Below are 24,816 nucleotides of genomic sequence, written 5' to 3'. Positions count from 1 at the left end.
AAGGAGAGGAAAGGAAGAATACCTCTGAGAAGGTGCAGCTGGAAGTGTGATTTCTTAGAAACCTCAGAGATGTGAGGAGAGAAGGAGAGTGTGGAGTCGAAGATGACCCCAAGGTTTTTAGCCTCAAAGGTGGGAGCAGGGAGAGGGCCAAGAGAGGCCGGCCAGAGATTGACTGGAAAGGAGGGTGTGGGTGTGCCAATGAGGAGAATCTCAGTCTTGCTGGAATTAAGGCAGAGATCATTGGTGGCACACCACTCCTGGATGGCGGACAGACAGTCAGAGATTAGAGAGTGTCATCCGCATAGCACTGGAAGTTGGGGCATAGCACAGCAATGCGGTGGGCAAGAAGTGCCAGGTATTGCTTGAACAGCTATGGAGAGAGGTTAGACCCCTGGGGAACACCACAGGTAGAGATAGAGATGGAGGAGAGGAAGGACCTGAGTTGTATCTGGGAGGGTCGCTCAGAGAGAAAATAAGTCAGCTATGCCAGGGCCTGGCCAGTGATACCCAGGTTATCACAGAGACGTTTCAGCAGGATGGCATGGTTGACCATGTCGAAGGCAGAAGAGAGATCAAGCGAGATGAGGTCATATGGGGGTGTTGGAATCAAGGTTGGAGAGCAGGTCTTCACGGATGTTCAGGAGAGCAGTTTCCCTGCTTTTGGCAGCTCTAAAGCCAGACTGATGGTCATGGAGACAACCAACAGATTCAGTGTGAAGATTAGGCTGGGAGATGGCCAGCTTTTCCAGGAGTTTGCCCAGGAAAGGAGTGATGGATATTGGGCGATAGTTACATGGGCAGGAAGGGTCGGCAGAGGGTTTCTTAAGAAGAGGGTGCACAAGGGAGTGCTTTAGGGGGCTGGGGAAGACTCCAGTGGCAAAAGAGTGGTTGCAGAAATCAGCCAGGGCGGGAACCAGGGAGTCAATGTGGTCCTTGATGGTTTTGGAGAAGCAGGGGTGAACCTGTTTTGATGAGACTTTCATAGATCGGACTTGTCTAGAAACCTCATCTGGAGAGTACAGGGGAAAGGCCAAGAAGCGGGGAGGAGAGGTGGCTGCAGAAGGGCCAGAGGAAGAGCAAGAAGTAGAGGGATAAGGGGGAGAGGGAGAGAGAGAGGACAGGATGTCCTGAGTTTTAAAGATGAAATGAGCAGCCAGTGCCGTGCAGAGCGCCTGGGAAGGGACAGGAGAGGTAGAGACTGCGGCAGGATTGTCGAATTCCTTGCAGATTTTAAAGACTTCAGCCGAGTTGTTGGATGCCGCAGAGACATGGGTGTGGATGTGAGCTCTCTTTTTAGTGCAAACAGAGAGCCGGTATTTCCTTTAGAGCAGGCGGTAGGCCAGTTTGTCAGAGGATAGTATGTGAAGCACGCCATTTCCTCTCAGCCACCCTGCACTTTTTAGCGTTTAAGCGTGACGAGGTCTGAGTCGTACCAGGAGTTGCACTTGGCTTTCGTCTTCAGGCGGATCCTCATGACAGGGGCAAGAACATCGAGATTGTTTGATATAGCAAAGTGGAGCATGGAAAGGCCTGTGTCAGGGTGTGAGTCAGCCAAAGGGGGGGGGAGAGAAAATGCCGGCAAAAGCCTCAACTAACACAAGCTTCAGGGGTCGGATGACTGAGAAGGTGGGTGGCAATGATGGAGTTGGCTTGGCCTGAGGGGTAGAGAGGGTGAGATGGGAGGAAAGGAGAAAGTGACCACTCCAGGAGAGAGGAGTGGTGAGAGGGTTAGAAAGGGGAAGGTCTGAGGAGATCAGAACATCAAGTGTATGCCATGCAGAGTCAGTCGGGCCAGAGGGGAGAATGGAAAGTGAGAGTCACAAAGGTCACGAAAGAGTCCAAAGGAAGGGCAGGAAGCATCCAGGTGGATGTTGAAGTCTCCAAGAAGGAGGAGTTGAGTGGTCGAGACCAGGAGGGAAGAGGAAAGGTCTGACCACTCGGAGAGGAAGGAGGAGGTCTTACCAGGTGGCAGATAGATAGTAGCCACAGTAAGGGACTGGCTAGGAAAGAGAGAGAGAGCCTGCAGATGAGGCATTCAAAGGAGGAGTAGGCCTGCGTAGGAATGACAGAAGCAGGAATCCACTCAGGGAAGATCAGGCCTACACCCCCTCCAGAATGGTTGGACCTGAACGCAGAGAGAATCTTGTAGCTGTCAAGGAGGAGAGTGTCAAAGCTTGTGACAGAGCTAGTCATGAACCATGTCTTGGTGAGACCGAGGACGTCAAGGTCAAGTTCCTCCAGAAGGTGGCAGATGTCAGAGGAGTGTTTGACAGCTGAGAGAGAAATAAGAGTGGCAATATGGAGATGGTTGCCGTCCTTGAAAGACTTCCGGTGAGGGGTACAAATCAGAGGTATGCCCTGCGGAGGTGTAGAGGAAGCCTGAGGGGGGGGGGGCAGAAAGGGAAGGAGGAGAGGGCAAGGTAGCCGAGGAGGAGACAGCAGGGGAAGGCGAGGAGGTCCTGGAGGGAAGAGAAGGGGCAGCAGGAGAGGAGAGGAAGTTGATGAGGTGTGGGAAGCATCTTTCAAAGAGGAGAAGGTTGGCCTGAGGGCCTTGGACCAAGACGGTACCATTCAAGTAAACATTAATGATGACCTCAAAAGAGTGGAAGGAGGCTAAGAGGGCCTCCCACTGGGTGCCACCATTGATGGGAGAGGAAGAAAAGGGAAAGAGCACAAAGACCATATGTAGAGTCCATAGGTCTGGCGAGGGAACGACAAAGAGTATGTTGGTGACAGTTTGCCTGGAGGAAGCACTGGTATAGGTGTCAGCGATAGGGAGGCCTGGGTTGGAGACCAGGATGTCATTTTTAAACTTCTTCCTGACAGATTTTGTGAGGAGAGCAGGATAGTCGATAGAGAAGCAATTAGAAAAGCTAGGAGAGACAGAGAGCACCATAGAGAAGGACGGGAGAGGTGAGAAGAGAGAGCGAGTGGGAAGGAGTAGGGGAGAACACTAGGGAAGGACACAGGGCAGGGTGCATGCACACGAGACCACGGGACGAGACAGGTTGACAACTGGACAGGACGACAGGTGCTAAGATAGTGGCAGAAGATTCACTAGATGAGTGCTTTTGCAAGGAGGCAAGCCACAGGACAGCACTACTTTCACAATGCAGTTTTGAGTAGAGGAAGAAAATACACCTAAGTTTGAGAGTCCTGAAAAGCGGAGGGTCAGAAAGCGGAATGGAGTCAGGAGAAAACAGGGGACAGATTCAACAAATAAACAGACAAAAACAACGCACAGCACCTGAATCAAAGCCCCAGAGGGCAGCAGTAATATAATTTAGTGGCACTCCACTCACCCGCTCAGCCTAGATGGGAAATGGTGAGCGGGGCGAGCAGCAAACGCACTAACCCCAACACAACAGGTCAGTGAGCCAATCAGGTGGGTGGGTGGATTGGGAGGTGGGTGGGAAAGAGTGCCAGAAAGTGGAAAGGAGTCAGGAGAAAACAGGGGACAGGTTCAACAAATAAACAGGTAAAAACAATGCACAGCACCTGAATCAAAGCCCCGGAGGGCAGCAGTAATATAATTTAGTGGCGCTCCACTCATCCGCTCATCCTAGGTGGGAAATGGTGAGCGAGGCGAGCAGCGAACACACTAATCCCCACAGAACGGGCCAGTGAGCCAATCAGGGCGGTCAGCTGCTTGGGAGGCGGGTGGGTAGTAGGGCCAGAAAGCGGAAGGGAGTCAGGAGAAAACAGGGGATGGATTCAACAAATAAACAGGCAAAAACAAAGCACAGCACCAGAAACAAAGCCCCGGAGGACTGCAATAATATAATTTAGTGGCTCTCCACTCACACGCTCAGCCTAGGTGGGAAATGGTGAGCAGCGAGCACACTTACCCCAAAACAACGGGCCAGTGAGCCAATCAGGGGGGTGGGCGGCTTGGTTGGCGGAAAGGAAGGAGGGCCAGAAAGCGGACGGGAGTCAGGAGAAAACAGGGGACATATTCATCAAATAAACAGGCAAAAACAAAGCACAGCACCAGAATCAAAGCCCCGGAGGACAGCAGTAATATAATTTAATGGCGCTCCACTCACCCGCTCAGCCTAGATGGAAAATGGCGAGCAAGGCGAGCAGCGAATGCACTAACCCCAACACAACGGGCCAGTGAGCCAATCAGGGGGATGGGTGAGTTGGGAGGCGGGCGGGAAGGACGGCAAGAAAGCGGAAGGGAGTCAGGAGAAAACAGGGGACAGATTCAACAAATAAACAGGCGAAAACAACACACAGCACACGAATCAAAGCCCCTGAGGGCAGCAGTAATATAATTTAGTGGCGCTCCACTCACCCACTCAGCCTAGGTGGGAAATGGCGAGCGAGGCGAGCAGCAAATGCATTAACCCCAGCACAACAGGTCAGTGAGTAAATCCATGGGATGCGGGCGGGAAGGAGGGCCAGAAAGCGTAAGGGAGTCAGGAGAAAACAGGGGACAGATTCAACAAATAAACAGGCAAAAACAACGCACAGCACACAAATCAAAGCCCCGGAGGGCAGCAGTAACATAATTTAGTGGCGCTCCACTCACCCGCTCAGCCTAGGTTGGAAATGGCCAGCAGCGAACACACTAACCCCAACACAACGGACCAGTGAGCCAATCAGGGGGGTGGGCGGCTTGGTTGGCAGGAAGGAGGAGGGCCAGAAAGCGGAAGGGAGGCAGGAGAAAACAGGGGACAAACAAATAAACAGGCAAAAACAACGCACAGCACACGAATCAAAGCTCTGGAGGGCAGCAGTAATATAATTTAGTGGCGCTCCACTCACCCGCTCAGCCTAGGTGGGAAATGGCGAGCAGCAATCACACTAACCCCAACACAACGGGCCAGTGAGCCAATCAAGGGGGTGGGTGGGTTGGGCGGCGGGCAGGAAGGAGGGGCAGAAAGCGGATGGGAGTCAGGAGAAAACATGGGACAGATTCAACAAATAAACAGGCAAAAACAACGCACAGCACCTGAATCAAAGCCCCAGAGGGCAGCAGTAATATAATTTAGTGGCGCTCCACTCACCCACTCATCCTAGGTGGGAAATGGTGAGCAGCGAACGCACTAACTCCAACACAACAGGCCAGTTAGCCAATCGGGGGAGTGAGCGGCTTTGGAGGCAGGTGGAAAGTAGGGCCAGATAGCGGAAGGGAGTCAGGAGAAAACAGGGGACAGATTCAACAAATAAACAGGCAAAAACAATGCACAGCACCCAAAACTAAGCCCCGCATGGCAGCAGTAATTTAATTTAGTGGCGCTCCACTCACCCGCTCAGCCTACGTGGGAAATGGCGAGCGAGGCGAGCAGCGAATGCACTAACCCCCACACAACGGGCCAGTGAGCCAATCAGGGGGGTGGGCGTGTTGGTCGGCGGGCGGGAATGGGGGCCAGAAAGCAGAAGGGAGTCAGGAGAAAACAGGTGACAGATTAAAAAAATAAACATGAAAAAACAACGCATAGCATTTGAATCAAAGACCCGGAGGACAGCAGTAATATAATTTAGTGGCGCTCCACTCACCCACTCAGCCTAGGTGGGAAAATGAGACATACATAAAGAAACTACACCACACATTAATTATGAAGAATTCCAACAATCAGAAATACAATCCCAATCCACAACTGTACACAATAAAATCATGATCTTGTCTTCAAAATTGGATGAAATTAGCAATGACTTTAAAGAACTTCTAAATTAAGCTATAAAGCATGTTATTAAAAATGTTAATTATCACTGTCCTACTTGTAATTGTCCTCCTTGCCCCCAGCAATCACCCCAGTCAAATTCACAAAATATAAATCAAAGAATGCTTGATGAAACTTCTCCCTCCCTCCCCGATGATGATTTTGTAGAAATTCCAAATTCTCACATTTATGTTTCCCATTCCGATAACCAATCCCTTTCATAAATACATTTATATTTTATACTATATAAATCTTGCATATTATTCTGCCATAACTTCTTTTTTTTTTAAATCCCAATTATTACTCTTCCTACTATGCAAATGTCCTGGGTCCGTTTACACAATGGTTGAGGTTTTTTTCCGGACATGCCCGGTCTAGCATGAAGCACTTTTAATTAGTCCAAGCACAGTGGTCCCCATTGCAAACATCGAGGTGCATGCACCCTGTGTCTACTGCTCACCGGGGTCTGCAGACACCCCCTCTGCCAAAGACGTCTCCAGACGTCATCATGTGACTGCACCCATGTGGCGGGAGGGCATGTCCGCGGACGTTGTCAGTCACCACGGACAGTTTCAAACTGCATTTTCAGCCAATCTAGGATGTTTCAAGTTGAAAGTGTACACTTACAGCACTCCTAGATCTATTCTTAGTTGATCTGTCAACTTTTTAAAACTTTCCAAGGCCTATTTTTGACTTAGTAGTCCGCTGGGTAGTCAGAAGGGACCCACCCATTACTTTTAGTCATTCTCAATCTGGCTATCTATGAGAGATCATCTGACAACACCTGCTTTGCAGCACGCTACCACCCTGCTTCAATGGCATCTGTCATGGCCATCCCTCCTTCCCAGGGGCCACCACCACCACAAACACCAGCTGGAGGGCCTGGACAGCGGAACAGGGGAGGTAATGCAGAGGAGGATGACAAGGAACAGGAAGAAGAGGTAGAAGAAGAGTTTGCCTCTAGCACCCAGAGATTGTCATGGGTGTGGTGGTTTCTTACCACCGTTGGGGGGTGCACCAAAAGCTTGGGCTGCCCAGGTGAAATGCATTGAGTGAAGGGCCATACTCAGTCACAGGTAACCTCGGCAGTACTCATTTGGTACCACCTACCTGCACCGCCTCACTCGATCCAACCACCCAGGTGCTCTGAGAAAAGCTGTTCCTTTCTCAGGGGAAAGTAGGTTAATGTCCTCTACCCCATCTTCCTCAACTGGACCTGCCACAACACAGGATAGTCCTCTGGGACAGAGGATCCTACTGTCTGCCGCACAGGCCATAAAGGATGCTCTCTATCCTTACTTTTCAGCGTCAAGGTCTTCTGTTTGTGCTGCGACACACCGCTCTGCAGGGGAAGCATTTTCACAGTGCTTTCAAGGTATCTGTCAAGGAGCATGAGAAACACTGCGCCCTACCTTAGATTTAAGTGAAGACCCACATCTTCCCCTGTCCACCTGCACACCCATATCTGTGGTTGGTGCCCCTTCCCTCCCTTCCATCCCACATCTTACCTCCTTGCCTCTCCTACGAAAAAACAAAATCCCAAACAAATGTAAAAGCCACAAAGACAATAAAAAGGTTCCATTTTGGAGCCACCTTTCGCAGTTAATAGATAGAACTAAAAATAAAAATCACAGGAACATTTGCAGCCTGCATAGTCCGCGGACAGTACACTAGTCCACAGACACCTGGAAAATTCCAGGCATGGGGTGAAGGAATTAAAATCAATAAACTTGTTATTGTTAAAAAATGTCAGCTCTTAAAAGAACCTTTTTTTTTTAAATGTTTTGGATTTTATACACTGAACTAACAAATGTTTTACTGAACTAATTATTTTTTCTAACTTTCACAAAAACTGCTTCTAGTTTGTGTTCTGTTTTTCCTTTTCATTTGCTACAACTGCTAAAAAACACTTCACTACATATTTCAAGTGTTCACCAAAACTATTTCAATGCATTTTGCATATTCAAAAGAAAAATGTGATTTTCAACATCAGTCAAATGCACTTCATATCCTCCAAAAATATTAACAATATCAAACTTGATGTTTTCATACTGAAAGGTTGTCATTCCCATATCCTGCAAAAAAGCACATACAGCTTTGTTTACGTTGCACCTTGTTTTCTCAATTTATGACAAAATAAATTAGACTGTTTCCACATTTGTCTTTCAGCTATCCGAGAAAAAACAATCTTCGAACATGAGAACAGTTCCTTTACTTTTACAATGTTTCCTTCATAGCAAACTGTAAGACCATCGGTGACATAGCATAAACTGTTGCCTCCAAACTAAACTAAAATGATGTCTGGATGCTTCCTAGTTACCATACTCTCGCACAACGTGAGCCATTCTGCCCACTTCATTCCTTGGACTTCCTACCAGGAAAATTTAAATTCTTCAGATCCAAGATTCACAGGTAACCCTTTCATCTCAGTTCAACACCTCAGATGTACTCTTGAACTCTCAGAGTACATATCCCCTGTTACACACAGCCACCTGCATCTCAAAATACTGTGAAACTCTCCAAGATGTCTATTTTCACATTCAACAACATCTGCATCTAACAAGACATAGTACAGGTATGCTTATATTTTTTCTAAAGCTTTTTTTCAACACTTTTACAAACATATATGTACAGAGTTGCGGCCACTTACCCCGTAGTAAGCTTCTCAATAAGCATATTCTCTTTTTTAACCACTCTATCAAATGCCATGTATTGCAACATTCTGCGCCTGCTCCCATCAGCTGGCAGTTACTTACATGTACTGCCAACATATTAAACATCCACACACCAAGTACCAATTAAAAATGTTCTACACATCTTTTACATCTGCTTTTCCTTTCATTTAAAAAAGTTACACACAGTGCTGCTGTCAATGCAAATATGCATTTTCTTACTTTCAACAAAATGCTCCTAAAACGAAAATGTTTTAAACACACAGCATTTTTCATTGTTCATTCCAAATAAATGTAATACTTTCCAGCCCTTCTCAATGCATCCCTTATAGTGCCACCATTCCCCACCTGCTCACACATATTGTATCTGACCAAAGTATCTATATACAACACTTCACCTTACATATAAAATACTGTTCCTTTCCAACCACTAGTATAAGGCACCAAACACTATTCTAACTACAATCTGCCATTGCATTACCACTAGGCCACAGTTTCCCTTTTCTTTAAAATTACTGCACCACAAACCCAGCGCTTATCCAACTAAATAACCATACCAAGTATTATCCTATTTTTTGTCTTCACAAAAAACTAATTAATATTCCATAAACACTATCCTCAATTGAATGGCAATCATAAATACTGTATACATTTCAATGATATCATTCCACCATATTACAAATACTGTATACTCCCCCTCCAGTACCTATAATTACTATACACCTATTACGATAATGTGTGTGGCCAGTAACCAGATTCTTGGGGGCCAGGCCCATGGCCATGCCTCCAAGAATCTTCCCATTGGCCACAACCAGCACAAAAGAATTAAACCATATAACAAGTACGTACAATATCCCTTCAAATAACAAGACTCGCCCAGAAACCCCCCACTTCCAATGATGCCCGCAGACAGTAAAAATGACTGCGGACTCAACAGCACCTGTATCTCTTTTTTACACCTATGATATCAGCTCCCTATCAACTTCTTTCAACTCACCCACCCTTTCCAGGCACTCTTTTGGCCGCAAAATAACCCCAAAGGCATTTTCCAGCCAGACATTTTTCTCACTGCGCTGTCCGTGGACGACAACAGCTGTCTGTGGATCCAATATGGTGACCATTTCAAAAATGTTGACATATCTCACGTTTTTGAACATCCAATCAGTGTGCATCTTTTATGTACGCAGACAGCAAGCTACTCTCTGATTGGTCCAGAGGTGTTCTCGGACTCTAAATCAGGAAATGAGTCCCCGGACCGGACTCAGATATAACTAATTTTGTTTGACATCATTTTTGGCAATTTTTCTTTAAAAAAATGACTGCTCAAATATGAATCAAATTTGCAAAAGCACACTTTCGGGACCATGCCACTACTCCTCGCGCAAGTTCGGTGAAAATCCGAACATTTGTTTGGTGAGGATTCCTTGACCAGGTCCGAAAGTTGTAAGCCACCCAAAAACAGCTTTTTCTATGAGATGAGCAACTTAACCATAACTACAGGGCCACTACCGCAGGCCGTGTAATATATAAATATCATAGGGCGGCAGCGATAGCCCTATAGTTAAGTTGAGTCGGACTCCCATAGGAACCCCTCAAAATTCTATTGTTAATAACTTTTGATTCGAGTAACGGATTTGATAGTAATTTCAAAAGTGATTAGGGACTCGCGGGCCCCCACAGACTGCAAGTTAAGAAATAAGAAAATGTTTTTTTCCAAAGATGCAGCCTACTTTCCATTCATTTGGCCATAGACAAACAAGCTACATTTTTTTCAAAGTGCGCAGCCCAAACCGCTGGACGGATTTGGACCAGGTCCGAAACAACTTGGGCACAAAGCGATCCAGGCATGGTTTGGGGTTATTCTGTGCAGTAGTATTTAAATATTTGATGGTGAAGGGGGTGCACAAATGGATACTTATATCTCCAATGGTGCATTGCAGGATCATGCTTTTCAGAAATGAAAAATCTGCCATCTTGTTTCTCTCTCGATGTGCAAGATATTCGAAGGTATAGCTGAGGATAAGGGGAAATGAAATGCAGGCAAAAAACTATTTTCAGGTTTAAAAAAACATGTCATCAGGCTAGAGGTAGGATGGTGGCTAGAGGGTACCAAGTGAAATGTCAGAGTTGGAGGGGGTCTAGGGACTGAGTTTGCAGCAGAAAGCTTTCTGTAGCCTCAGCTTCAGCCGTGAATAGCTGACATCTCAAAGCAAACTGTGTCACAGAATCAGTGTATGTTGTGGGGTGAAAGGGAGAGGCATGGGAGGTGAGGAGGCCATCTGGGGTTTGGGGGAGCTGGAACAGATGAGTGGGCACTTGGCAGAAAACCATGTTTTCTTTTTTTTAGCTGTTTTTCCAATATTCGTGGCTATATTCGAGGCTATAAAGGACTACAGATAGCCAAGGGTATGTGTAGTTCAGTACCCACGGTTACAGTTGTTTTAAAAAATATATATGTTTACAGCTACAGTGACATCAGAGGTGAAACCATGGCCAGTGACATGATTGCCATCCAGGTATCCCATCCATGCAGTAACCAGGACAGACCCTGATTAGCTTCAAACTGAGTGAGGGTCCAGCCTCCTCAGACCGTGTTGCCGATAAAGGAGCCAAAGTTACAAGATTACTTAGAGAAACAGGCCGGTCCTTTCCTTGCTTTGAGGCTAAGCAGGGCCAGTCCTGGTTACTGCATGGATGGGTGACCGCATGGGCATCCTAATTATTTGTTTAAACTATGCTACTGTCAGTCCTTGAAAGCTTTTGCACTCAGAGACCATGTTTGGCCTTTTGCTGAATTGCATTCTGGTATTTGTAAGGTCATGATGCCTGATGAATGAGCCCACCTTACAAGACCACTTAGATAAACATGGCTTAAGGGGGCTGGATCCTTCTTCGCTTTGAATATAAGCAGGGTCAGTCCCGGTTACTGCACGGATGGGAGACAGTTCACAGTACTGAATGCTGCAGGGTTTCTTACTTTTAAATATCTCATAACACAAAGCATCCACATCATTTATTTTAACTGTGCTACCTTCAGTCCTTGAAGATTTTGCACTCCAAGACCTTTTTTCCGCCTTTTACTGAATTGCATTCTACTATTTGTAGTCTCACAGTCAAGATGGCGGAATAATGCCACAATTGTACATGTTTTGCCTAACATAGTTATATAAGGATTTATATATTTGAGTGACACTATGTATGTGTACTTTTCAGGTTAACTTTATAAAGCATAGTAATTGTTGAACGCCAGACATGGGGGTGAAGCAGGGAAATGATGGGAGGGCAAGTAAGACATGAATATTTGCCCATGATGTGGCAAGAGAGTTTGCAATCCTGGACACTGGTGCAGTTATTTTCCCCTGATTGTGGCTGCTTTTCAGGGCATCTGTAAAGGATACATCTGGGTGGACAGTGTAAATTGTTTTCAGAGGGGAAAACCCCCTTGGGTTTTTTTTAGGTTGGCAAACTTGCTTAAGTATTTCGACACCAGGATTTTACTCAGGTTGTCATGTTCCCAGGGCAGCCGCTTACCCACAAGACCACAAGCACTTGTTTCATATTGGAACTTTAGTTGCAGGGACGTTAAGGTAAGCAATACATTGTAACAAAATCTTTGAAATTCAAGGGAAAAACGTTAGTTTCAGGGACGTGAAGTTGAGAACTTAACGCAACAAAACTCCTAAATTTCAGGTAAACCCGCCTTAACTTTGCACCCCCTTTTGCATAGCCTATGGCCACAATGGTGACATCACAGATCACATCACTGATGACATCACTTATTAAATGTTGTATGAGAACATTGATGACATTACAAATCACATCACTCATGCCATCACTGATGACAACACTCGTTACATTCTATTTAACTGATTACATCAATAATGGAATTAGACATAGAATCATTTATAAGTTAGCTCATGAAATCTTTGATTACCTTAATAACAATTTAAGCCATCTACTTGGCCATGACAAATGCTGGGGTCACTGGCCAGCACCAAAGGACATAGCTACAGGTTGGTTAGCATTCAAAAATACCAATGTGCATGGTTAAAGCCATGCCTAGTAGCCCATCAGTGTTTTAAAATATAGAGTGGGCAATGTTGAAAGCTGTAGTCAGTGGCCATGGTTAAGGCCATAGCTAGCTGCCATTAATATGTTAGAATATACAGTCGGCACAGCCGAAGGCTGTGGCCATTGGCTAGTATTTGTTGAAGACCATGGCTAGTGGCTGGTTAGTGTATATAATATACAGTGCACATGACCGAAGGCCATAGCTGGTGGCTGGTTAGTGTTGTATAATACACAGCGGGCATGGCCGAAGGCCATCGCTTATTGCATTTTATTATTTTAAAATATACAGTGGACGTGACCAAAAGATGTACAAATTGCTGAAGGTCAACAGCCATGGCTAGTGGCCCATTTATATGTTAGGATATATAGTGGGTACAGCCAAAGATTGTGGCCACTGGCCAATATTGTGCTAATGTCCATGGCTAGTGCCTGATCAGTGTATATAATATACAGTGGATACAGATGAAAGCTGTATCCACTGGTAAAGGCCAAAATCTATGGTTTGTAGCCTGTTACTTTTTTAAAAAATGTTCAGTGCACATGGGTGAATGTTGTGACCACTGTCCATAACTGAAGGCCTTGACTTGTTTCCATTCATGTGATAAAATACATTTGGCCATGTACACTGGCCATGGCTGAAGGCCATGCTTAATGCCAGTTACTCTTGTAATGTAATTAGTGATGTCATCAGTCATGTGATCTGTGATGTCATCATTGTGGTCATAGTCTGCGCAAAAGGGGACGTAAAGTTAAGGTGGATTTAGCCGAATATATATGTATATATATCCATGTAGTTATGGTGTTTCCATAGGAAGAGCATTTTTTGGGTGGCTTATAACTTCGCTCCCTCTGGACGAATCCTCACCAAACTTTGCATAAAAAGTATATGGCCCACTCTGAATATTTTTGCTATGTTTGGTGAGGATTCGTCCAGGGGGGGAAAAGTTATAGGGCGGTCCCAAAACGTGTGTTTTTTCCTATAGACATAATGGGAAAAAACTTTGCGCACGGCCACAGGCCAAACCGCTGGACGGATTTACACCAAATTTGCGGCAGGAGTGGGGGGCTTGGTCCCGAAAGCGTGCTTTTGCAAATTTGGTGTAAATCCGTCCAGTAGTTTTTTATAAAATGACCAAAATGTAAGGCAAAAAAATTAGTGATATCTGTGTTCGCTTCGCGGACGGACTTCCCTGTTCGCTCCGCGGACAGCACCCCGATTGGCCCATGGCCTTGCGTCATGTCCGCGGACATGCAACGTGTTCACTGATTGGACGGCGAGGGGCGTGGAGTGCGTCAGATTTTCTGTGGCGCCCGCCATCTTGAATTCGCCGTCGACCGCGTACAGCGCGGTGAAACGTGGATAAAAAATTGTATTTAGTGGCGTGTGTTGGTGTGTAAGAGTGTTTGGGGAGGGTGGGGGAGTATGAGATAGGTTCAATGTTTTGTTTTTTTATGTGCTAGACGTTTTTGTTGCGTTCGATTTGTCCACGAGGAACACGGCTGTTCTGACATTTTGTAAATAAACTAAATGGTGGGGTGTTTAGAGGACGGAGTATGTGTCATTTTTGTTCGCAAGGAAGGTAAAAATGAGCTATGAACACTCGCGGTGTACGTAATTGTTCGTAAATACACAAACTGGGGGTGTCCTCAGGACGCTGTCCGTATTGTAATCTGTCTAGTTGAATATGTTCTAAGAACACTTGCGGTGTCCCGAAATGGTTGCAATTACACAAAATGGGGGTGTTCTGAGAACGGTGTTTGTATTGTTCGTTGTCAGGGTGAAAGTGTTGTAAGACCACTCCTTTTGTCCGCTAATTGTACAATTTCCTATGGGCGTCAACCGACTTTTTGTCCACTAAAGAAACGATAAATCCGGCTGGTGTGCGCCGACATTATGTGATAATCCTATGACTGGCGCTATTGACCTGGCTGACTTGCTTTTGCGACACTAAATCATATCTCCCGCCCCTAAGCCTGATATTATCAAAGCATTCATATTCCCCGCCTCTCTCCGTGACGTTACAGGGTGCGTCATCAAACGCGCCCAGTCCTCTGCAGTCCTAAGTGACTTTACACAGAACCCGGAAGACAACACATATTATGTCACAACACAGCGCGCCACAATTCAGAATATGAAACAGTGATTTAAAAGCAAACAGCAAGATTGTAAATTTTCTAAAGTACATTTATTTGACATCAAATGTTTAGAGAATATTCAGCAATTTGCATTTGTCTTTGTTGTCGATCCGCAAAAGTTCATGTTGAGGCACGCGATGTTCCTTTGCGGTACAGAGGGTGTTAGATCAGCTTACAACTCAGTGCGCCACAATTTGGAATATGAAACTGTGGTTTAAAAGTAAACAGCAGGATTGTACATTTGGTAAAGTACATTTATTTCACATGAAATGTTTAGTGAATATTCAGCGATTTGCTATTGTCTCTGCTGTCGATCAGCAAAAGTTTATTTTGAGCCACGCGTTGTTCCTTTGCGGTAGATAGGCTGTTGGTTTATGATAAAAGCAGTAAATGGTCGCTCTGATAATCGTAAGGTTGTCCAACAACGAGCCATTAGACCACCCTATTGGTTGGTATGTTGTTTGTAGCCGCTAGTACTGCGTAAAGGCATATTGGTCCTTGGCGATTGTCTCATAAAATAGTGAGGCTCATGAAGTTGCATATTTGGACCTGCACCTGGCAGTTGAAGACCCCATCCGCTGGAGTCTGTAAATCATGACATAGGCAAAATGGGGCCACATACCTATTTTAAAAAACATAAATTAGTCTCACCAGCCGATCTTCATTAAAAATCATCATTTTATTTATTAGGGCGTGAAACTATTTGCTATCGAAGATAGTGCAACGGAGTATGTTAATAATAAAATAATAATATTTTCCCATTCATATAGCGCTAAGAACCGTGAGGTATCTAAGCGGTGCTTATTATTAACCACGGTGTGTGGTGCTCATTTAACAACCACGGAAGGATGAAAGGCTGAGTTTGGCCTTGCCGGGATTCGAAGTTGCGTTAGCAAGCTGTGCACGGATGTCAAAGCGAGCGTTGTACTTGCTGTGCCACTTGACAGGCTACAGTGAAGTGGCACAGCGAGTAGAGCGCTAGACCGCCTATAGACCGGTTAAATTATTTCTATTAACCCACCCTGTGTCGTCTGCCTTTTTCAGAGCCCTCTAAACGACAGGGGATCAATTCGGCAGTGATAGTGCGCGGTAGAAAACATTATGCCACTTTCAACGAACAAGTTCAACTTGAGCGGTCTTTAATGCTACGCTATTGTAATTATATTTGGTATAAAATAATCTAAAGGGTTACTTACAGTACAATTGCAATTTCCATTGTCTACGAGTAGTGCAGTCCCAAAATACGACTCCGCGTGTGCGAACGATCTTTCGCATAGTGATATAATATATAAAAGTGGTTTTGTTTCAGAAATTTCATCCTTATCTTCTCTTACGTTTTAGCAACACTCCTTCAAGAGAAGTCTTTCATCACAATCTCTGTCTGTCAAGGTCAAAACAGAATACAAACTTATAGTCCGCTTCGTTAGCCTCTCCGGGGCCCGAGAAAAAAATGGAAGCAGCTGACCTTCACTGTGAACGAGCATAAATTCTTACTTTGCAACATTCTGTGTAAAGCCATCTGTGAGAAGTTGGTTTTTGCACGCCATGTTTGTATATTGTTTGCGTGATATTAAAAAAAGTTTGTTTAAGGGACGTTATGGTTCTAAGTATAGCCGAAAGACCCCTGAAAATCGCAAGTTATGGTAAGCTATAAAAATAACTCGCGCCACCACCGTGCACTGCTAAGACTAACAACCAGGACATCAAAGATGACATCGCAAATGTCATTGATGAAATCACTGATGACATCACATGTGTATGTACTTTTCATGGAATTTGTTTACCAGGGATTTTTATTATAATGTTGCGAAAAAAGTGTCAAGGATATTGCAATAAATATCATACCGTTATTAGTGCTTTGAACGATGCATTGATATAAATAGCATTGTATTATGGGATTCTATCTAGTATACTGAGCTACTAATGGAGAAACATAGCATTGTGTGCAGAGTACAAGATGAAAGTATAATATTTGTAATGTTAATATGTTGAATAATGAAATGATAATTGTCCTGAAATGTTCGAAAATTCACAAAATGGGGGTGTTCTGAGGACGTTATTCGTATTGTGTGATTGCTTAGCTGTATGCAATGAGGGAATGGCACAGAGAATAAAGTGGACACCGTCCGCGGACACCGCGGCTGTTCGTGGACAGGGCATGCTACATCTGGGTTTTTCCAGGAAATCCAACATGGAAAGAAGATTGTACGGATCAGCCAATCAGATGTCGAGGTTGTGGATTTGTGTTCAAAGAGACTGTGTGTGGTGAAGATGGCAGAAGTAGAGAAAGTCAGGGTGTTGGTGCTTGGAGATATGTTTGTGTATGGTTTACAACAGTACGCTGAATGCAGGCATGTTGCAAAGAACTTTGATGTGAAAGGAGTGGAGGTGGTGTGGAGCACTGTGCCATATTGCAATGTACAGGGAATTGTACAAGTTTGTGAGGATATGGCCACGATGAACAGTCCGCATGTGGTAGTTTTGCACTATGGTGCTTTCCATTTGGGCAACGTCAGTGCCCCTACTTTGTTGGCTGATTTGGAACGCTTGGTTCAAGCCGTAATGAAGATCCTTCCAAATGCGAAAGTAATTTTTCTGGATTACTACCTAGGGCAATATGGGACAATAGTTCAGTTTTTTGTCCTCAGCAAAACATTGCTAGGTGTGTCATCAACCGAGGCATGTGTGCCTTCATGCTTAGAGCTGGTATGTTCTTCTGTAATAATGAGAATATTGATGCCAGTAATGCTGTTAATTGTAAAGAAGATGGCATTTCTTTATCTTTTACAGGAAATGCCTTTCTATTTTGGAATGTAAGGGTTGCTTTGGAGAAGGTTATGTGAAGATTTTAGGAGTAAAGTAAGAAAAAAAAACAAGAAAAAAAATACAAAATAACAGGTGTCTGTCAAGCATCTGTAAAAAAAAACCCCAAAAAAGGCTCTTTTCAGAGCCAACTTCAAAGGGGAAATGGGGCACACTATTTAAATTTACATTCACCATGTTCAGATTTTCGATATGTCCGCGGACATGGCGGTAGTCCGCGGACATGAAAATCACTACAAAGGGGTTAGTATGTTCTATGTTACATGTATATGAAGTCAGGGATATTATGGTTAAGTTGTGCTACTAAAAACCTATGAAATTCAGTGAAAAAACTTTGTTAAAGGGACGTTATGGTTAAGTTGTGCTACTAAAAACCTATGAAATTCAGTGAAAAAACTTTGTTAAAGGGACGTTATGGTTCAAAGTAAAACCGAAAAACCCCTGAAATTCAGCAGTTATGGTAACATAAGCAACCATAACTCGTGCCACCGTGCACTGCTAACACTAACACCCAGGACATCAAAGATGACATCACAGCTGCGAATTGCCTTTTATGTGAGTTTTGAGGAGATGATAATTGTGTACTGTATGAAACATTATTATATGTTATGGCTTTGCATAGGTTAAGTCTCTATGCCGTTTCAGAAAATGGCTTTTCTTAATAACTTCCTAACACTTGGATGAAAAGAGAAATATTTTGAGACAGCTGCCTGTAAATGAAAAATTTCAGAATGTGCATTCAGGCCATCATAGTTTAAAAATTGTTTACTTTGATAGCGTTTTGAACAGCTTTTAACTTGAGGTTAAATAACCATTTCATCCTAAACTTCTCAAAAATCTCTGCTTCGATTTTCACAAATTTTTGCAGGCTGCTATATTTCATGTGGAATGGCTGCACTGAAAAAAAGTTGAAAATCAATGTATCCTATTTTGAGATATTAACGATTAAAGTTGTATCTATATATGACGCATGCATACTGACAACAACGTATTTGGTCAAAATAAATACAAACAAAGGTTAAAATGCACACCAACCATATGCTCAGCAGCTAAGACCACACACAAAATATGCACATACCCTCACTGCATCGACATTACAACATAGACACTCACCCCCACAGTGTACAAATCACAACATACACTAAACCAAGAAAATACATAATTCAAGCAATATGCAGCAAACATTATAATGCCCACACACAACGTATGGACTCCACTGTGTACAGATGCACACAGCAGCCAAATCCAAATACAACATATGCAGACAACCCCACTGGGTACACATTTAAAACATACACTAAAAGCAGAAAATACATAATTCAAGAAATATGCCGCCAACATTATCATGACCACACACAATGTACACACACAAGCCACTGCATATACAGCTCAAAATAGAAAAGGTTATACAAAATTTAAGCAACACTGTGCAACCAACATCATTATAGCCACACACAATGTATATACTCACCCCACTTTGTAAACATGGCAACATACACACACAACCCCACTGCAAACCCATCACAACATACACTAAAAATGCTAAAAAACCAACATCATTATAACTACAGACAACGTACACAGTCCCCCCACTGTGTACGCATGTAAACACACAGACTCACCCACACTGTGCACATGTTACAACATAAACTAAAGCAATAAAATAAATAATTCCAACAACAATATGCAGCCACATTTATCATGACCACACACAACATACGCACTCAAACCCACTGTGTACACATTACAGCATACACTAAAGCAAGGAAACACATAATTCAAGCAACAATATGCAGCCAACATTATCATGGCCATGCACAACATATGAATTTATAAATGCATGCACATTAAAACATAAACTAAAGCAGGGAAATATATACTTCAAGGAAATACATAATTCAAGCAACAAAACACAGTCAACATTCCCATGCCCACGCACAACATACATACTCACTCCAACTGCATACACATTACAACATACACTAAAGCAAGGAAATACATAATTCAAGCAACAATATGCAACAAATATTTTCATACACACAATAACAGGAGGAAATCACACTGAATTGAAGGAGCCCAAAGTGGATTCTCACTGACAATCAACGAAAAAAACAAGGGTTCCTTACCTCATTAAAGAATACATTAAGCAAACAATTGACTATCAAGGTTCACTAGTTTAGGGAATTGACATGATTTTAATCTGGTCTGAACAAAAACCAAATTAATAATGGATGAATCAGCAAAGCAATCAAACAATGTGCAAAATATCAAATCAAGACAAGCAATTGTCAATAACAAGTGAATTAAACATATAGATGATGTACTGTACAAACATATGCATTGGACCATTCCAAAATACACATGGAACTGAATTACACAAAAAAAACACTTAGATACAAAAACGCACAAGAAATGCCACCATCACCAACCGATACTTACAAATACAGTTTTAAGTTCCTCTTCAGTATCCCAAATCATTTACTCCATCGTGCATTAAAATGTTATCTGGTATTTTCCCACTGTTATAATACACAACAACATTTGAACAATCAGCATTCATCTCACATTATGTTTCAGCCAGAAAATCCAGGAATTGCCAATTAAAAACAGTGCTTTATCCCTACATTTGATACAAAATAAAAATATATAATACTTTTAACATATTTCACACGTGTACATAGATGTAGTCGCAACACTAATTTGTTGTTCCATTTGATGCAGAAACTGCACCAAAAACTTTTTTCATGTAATCTCTTTCAGTCACCATTAGCATGTGTAAAAATACATTTACAAGCCCATGCGTAATGTATTTATTTTTTACATTTATGAAGCGCACTAAACCAAAAGGCATCAAGGTGCTGTTACATCGACCATTTACTCGACATGACATGTTTAAACAAGACAGTACTGCCAAAAGAGACACAAGGAGTCTATTTAGGCAAACAGCTAAGTTGTCAGTGACCTATGGAAGGTCCAATATGATTGTTCATCTCGCAGGGACGGTGGGAAATGATTCCACTGTTTAGCTGCAATAGACGGGAAGCTCGAGCCACCAGCAAACACCCATTGGAATTTGGGTTGGGTGAGGCGGTGAGCATACACTGTAATTAAATATAGGTACATACCGACTGTGGCAAACCAGGAGGAGGAAGCAGACTCAGGGATGTCATTTTCAGGCTGTTTTATTTAACTAAAAAGCAAAATGCCTATCTATCCATGCTGCTAAGTGGTATTTCCCTACCTATGAACTAAAACTAAGAGTGTTTTTCTACTGTCAAAATAAGAAAATATAGTTTTCAGTCCAAAACCTGCCATATATCTAGCCCTACCACTTAATAAAAACAACATAACATTAGGCCAGAACCATGGCCTCTCAATTCAGGCTTTATCCAGCCTATGTTGTTGGGATCACTCCAAGGGCTGTGTTCACAGTTCACCAAAGCAACATTCTTGACCATTTGCCAGAACAAACTCCTCAGGTCTTTCTTTAGGTTCCTCATAAAAAGTTGAAAGTCTCTGTATACACCAAATGTTTCGTGTCTTTAAAAGGCAGTGAGGATGTCCTTCCTCTTTGTCCACATTTGCTTTCCTCTTCTATGTCAGAGTCTTGACCAGACTCATTGAACCCCCAGGTTCTCTTCTCTTTATCAGTTTTATAAGATTCCTTGTTTCCCCATGACTCTCCAGATCCCTCTGTGTTTTTGGCTGTGTAAGTTTTTGTGGTGTAATTGTTGGCTGCTGCCAATAGTCATAACTCGGGTTTCTTGGCCTCCTGTAACCTTCCTCATTAGGCTGCTTCCTCATGTTGCATCGCGCTCACCTCCCTGGGCAACCCTGACACCTTCTTGGTTGTCAGGTGTGCTCCAGCGGGATTGTGTCACAGCATGGATTACTGCTTGTTCCTCTGATCTCTGACTCTGCTATAGAAGTGTTAGATTCTCAGATTCTGCCCATCTTGGCAGCTTCATCGACACTTCCCCCGCTCAATTCCTCTCTTTGCTGTTTCTGCTATAGAAGTGCTTGCTTCTTGGTTTCTGCCCATCTCAGCAGCTTTGTTGGATCTCGTACTCCCAACAGAGGATTTGTTCCTCTGCTCCGCTCTGGTCTCAGTTTTAGCTTCCAGGCTCCAGACCCACCACAGCTTCAAAATGGTAATGTTTCCAGGTAAGATGGTTCTTCCGTCCCTGTTTCATTCACGGCAGTATTGCTGCACTTGGCTCTAGTCATTTTGCATGTCTCTCTATCCTCTCTGCTCTTCCACACCTATGATGGCTCTATGGACTCCTCGCTTCAGGACGTATGCTTGTCAGAAGCTCACTACTGCGTGGGACTCCTCTTTCTCCAAATGAGCTGGTTCATCGTTTTATTCACACCGTCATATTTCAAAGGGGCATGTTGTTCTTCACTAGCTGCTGAGCTCAAGGTGCGTCCAGCATTACCTTGAGCCAAAGATATAGAAGCTATGTCATTATGTTTTGAATGCCACAAAGAGATGTCCTCAGTCTTTTCCTCTCCCATGTATGCTGACATGGTGTTCCTTATGAGGAATTCCTTAGAGAATGGGAGTCCTTGTCCCATAGAGGGGAGTCACTCTCACTGAGGTCCCATTTTCCCAGACCCTTGCAGGGGGGTCTTGCTTAGCCTCACCTCCCTAGCCTCAAAGGGGGTGGCTCCCCCTGGGAAGAAGGAACAACTTGCCCAGGTTCGTCAAACAATATATAAACTACCATGCAAAATGGAAAATACAATGATTTGCTCTACAAGCACATGTACAAAACACTATATGTATGCGCATGGCAAATGTACAAAATGCATACTTTGATATACAAATATTTTGCGCATGTACACAGTAATAACGCTACACCAATACTTATTCACGCATGACTGGAATCATGCTGCAACACTTCTAGTACACACAGATGCATAATGCTAAATACATATATTGCAAATGTATTCAATGATTTACTTACAAGACTTTGAAAACCTAATATAAATTAAGATATAAACAACTACAAATAATACATATACACCACGTTTGCTTATACACTTACCTGGTATTCCATTTTGAAAAACTGCAATGTCAACTTCTTTTGAAAACAACCACTTTTTCATTCACAAACACATCTTCTAATAATTACTAACAGCACATGTCTAATGTAAACTATTTCTATGTTTCTATAGTAATAACCAATCACCATTCAGAAACATTACGACAAACTTCATTTACAACAAACACAAACATATGTGCTATTTGTTCTTTGAACCAGGACCAATCGTGGGAACCTTTCCAACCAAGCCTATTTACAATATTAAACACATCATTTGAATACAGTCACCAGCGAGGATGCAAAGTAAGTACCCTTTACAAACGTTTTCATAGAAATAACCACTACTATTGTAAATATTGTGAAACTAACAGAATTTCTAATTTCCTACTTTAAACTAATTCATGTATGCTCATTTTATTGCAGCATATTTGACAGTGTGAGCCACTCCTTTAAATGTTTCTACAAAGCCAGGTTAATAAAATAGTTATTTATAAAATCTACATTTATCAGGTAATGCAACAATTACTTATATGTGAACATTGTTAGACAACGCCTTCAATGTAGGAAAGTATAGCGCAAAAAGGCTGATCTTTACACTGTCTGATTGCCAAGCGGGGATTCTGAGATATCTCTAAATCCTATCACTCCACCATACATAAAGCTAAGCGCTTATTCTATACAAATCAGTTTGAAATTCCCTTGACAAACCAAAGGAATTATTCTCGTTGGTTCACCTACTTTCTACGAATTCTAAACTTTCAGCTATTGTCATTCCGTCTTAGGATCTATGTGATTTGCTATCATGTTTTTTCATACAAAAGATTGAAGACATTTTTTGCAAAAATCATTACTTTATATTGCATCCTTATTGGGCACTTCTGCTTTTTAAAGTGTGTGCTATTTTAATGATAATATACCTTTGCTAATTGCTTTTATATGCTCAATGTAATGTCTGTACCCCTCTGTACATTTAATAAGCGTAACAGCTTTAACATGTGTGTACAGTATCAGTACGTATAACATCATCAGTGTACAATTTACAAAACATTGTAACCACATTAAACATAATGTACAGCTTGTAAAACTGTACGCTAAACCTAACAGGCGTAATAATAGCAACATTATCTTGTATTGTGTCACTTATTGATTTAAACCTGTGATTTGTTACATATATTATACTAATAAATGTATTTATTAATGCTACTATTATTGTATTATCATTAACAAACACATTGTTTACTGTTATAACAAATGCCTCATTTTTTATGGGTGAAAAGTCAACATTAAGACAGGATGAACATACATTTCAGCCAAATATTGAGAAAAAACAACATAAATATCATGCATTTTGTAAGTATAATTTAATGTGTAAACAAATGAAAACATTTACAACTAAAACTTGCAAAGTCAACAAAAGTAAAACCAAATTGTCTTTTGTCCAATAAAATTAAAATTCAATTGTGTTTTGTTACAACACATTTAATAATAAAATAAATGTAACTAAATATTTCTGCTTCACAGAAAACATGCCCTTTGTTATTTAAGCATGTACAACAATACAGCAGTGAAATAAAATTGGCTTTTCTCTCAAAAAACAAAAACACAATTTGCCTTTAAAAATAAAAATGTAAATATTCAACAAAAAAAACAAAGACATTGTCCTTTAATAAAATAATTTCAGTTGCAAAACACACACATGAAGAAAGCTTTAAAAGAAAACAAACATGTGGAAAAACACCACAAACATTTCTCCAAAAAGGAGCAAAAAACACACAAACATAAACACACTCGTGAACAGTAAGTTGAAACAAGATTTCTTCACAAAACTCTGATAACATTACAACTGTACCAAGTATTGGTAATGTTATAGGAGAACTAGTAAAAACTATATTTCCTAATCATCAAATAATAAGGACAGAGCCATGTTTATTGCACTGGTTGAAGTCTTTCTTTCAGTATCCACTAGTATGTTAAAAGATTGTAAAGAAACTGAAAATACTAATACACTTTTTGACAATCCAAAGGTTACTACTGATGCAGACTGTATCACCACACTAAAATTAACAAATTAAAGTTCATTTTTAAAAAAAGCACTCAGTCCAGAGTTGAATTTTTACAATAGTTACAAACTGTTCCTATTGATATTGAAAAACAATCTACGTTGCCTTTTACTAGTTCTATCACTGTTTCAATAATCGAAAATGTTGTTACACAAAATAATAAATCACCTAATAGTGAAGATAGTAGTATTCCAACAGTCCAAAAACCAGTAATTGTCAAATATTAGGAAAATACATTTCCTACTACTTCTACTAATATTTAAAAAGTAAAAGCTTCTAATATAGAGTTTTTTTACCTACTACTACTCGTATAATTTCAAAGATGCAAAGTACTTTT

The sequence above is a fragment of the Ambystoma mexicanum genome, chromosome 6p (assembly GCF_040938575.1).
Source record: "Ambystoma mexicanum isolate Mex_15411 chromosome 6p, UKY_AmexF1_1, whole genome shotgun sequence".
Classification (NCBI taxonomy): domain Eukaryota; kingdom Metazoa; phylum Chordata; class Amphibia; order Caudata; family Ambystomatidae; genus Ambystoma; species Ambystoma mexicanum.
This window is presented reverse-complemented; position numbering follows the sequence as displayed.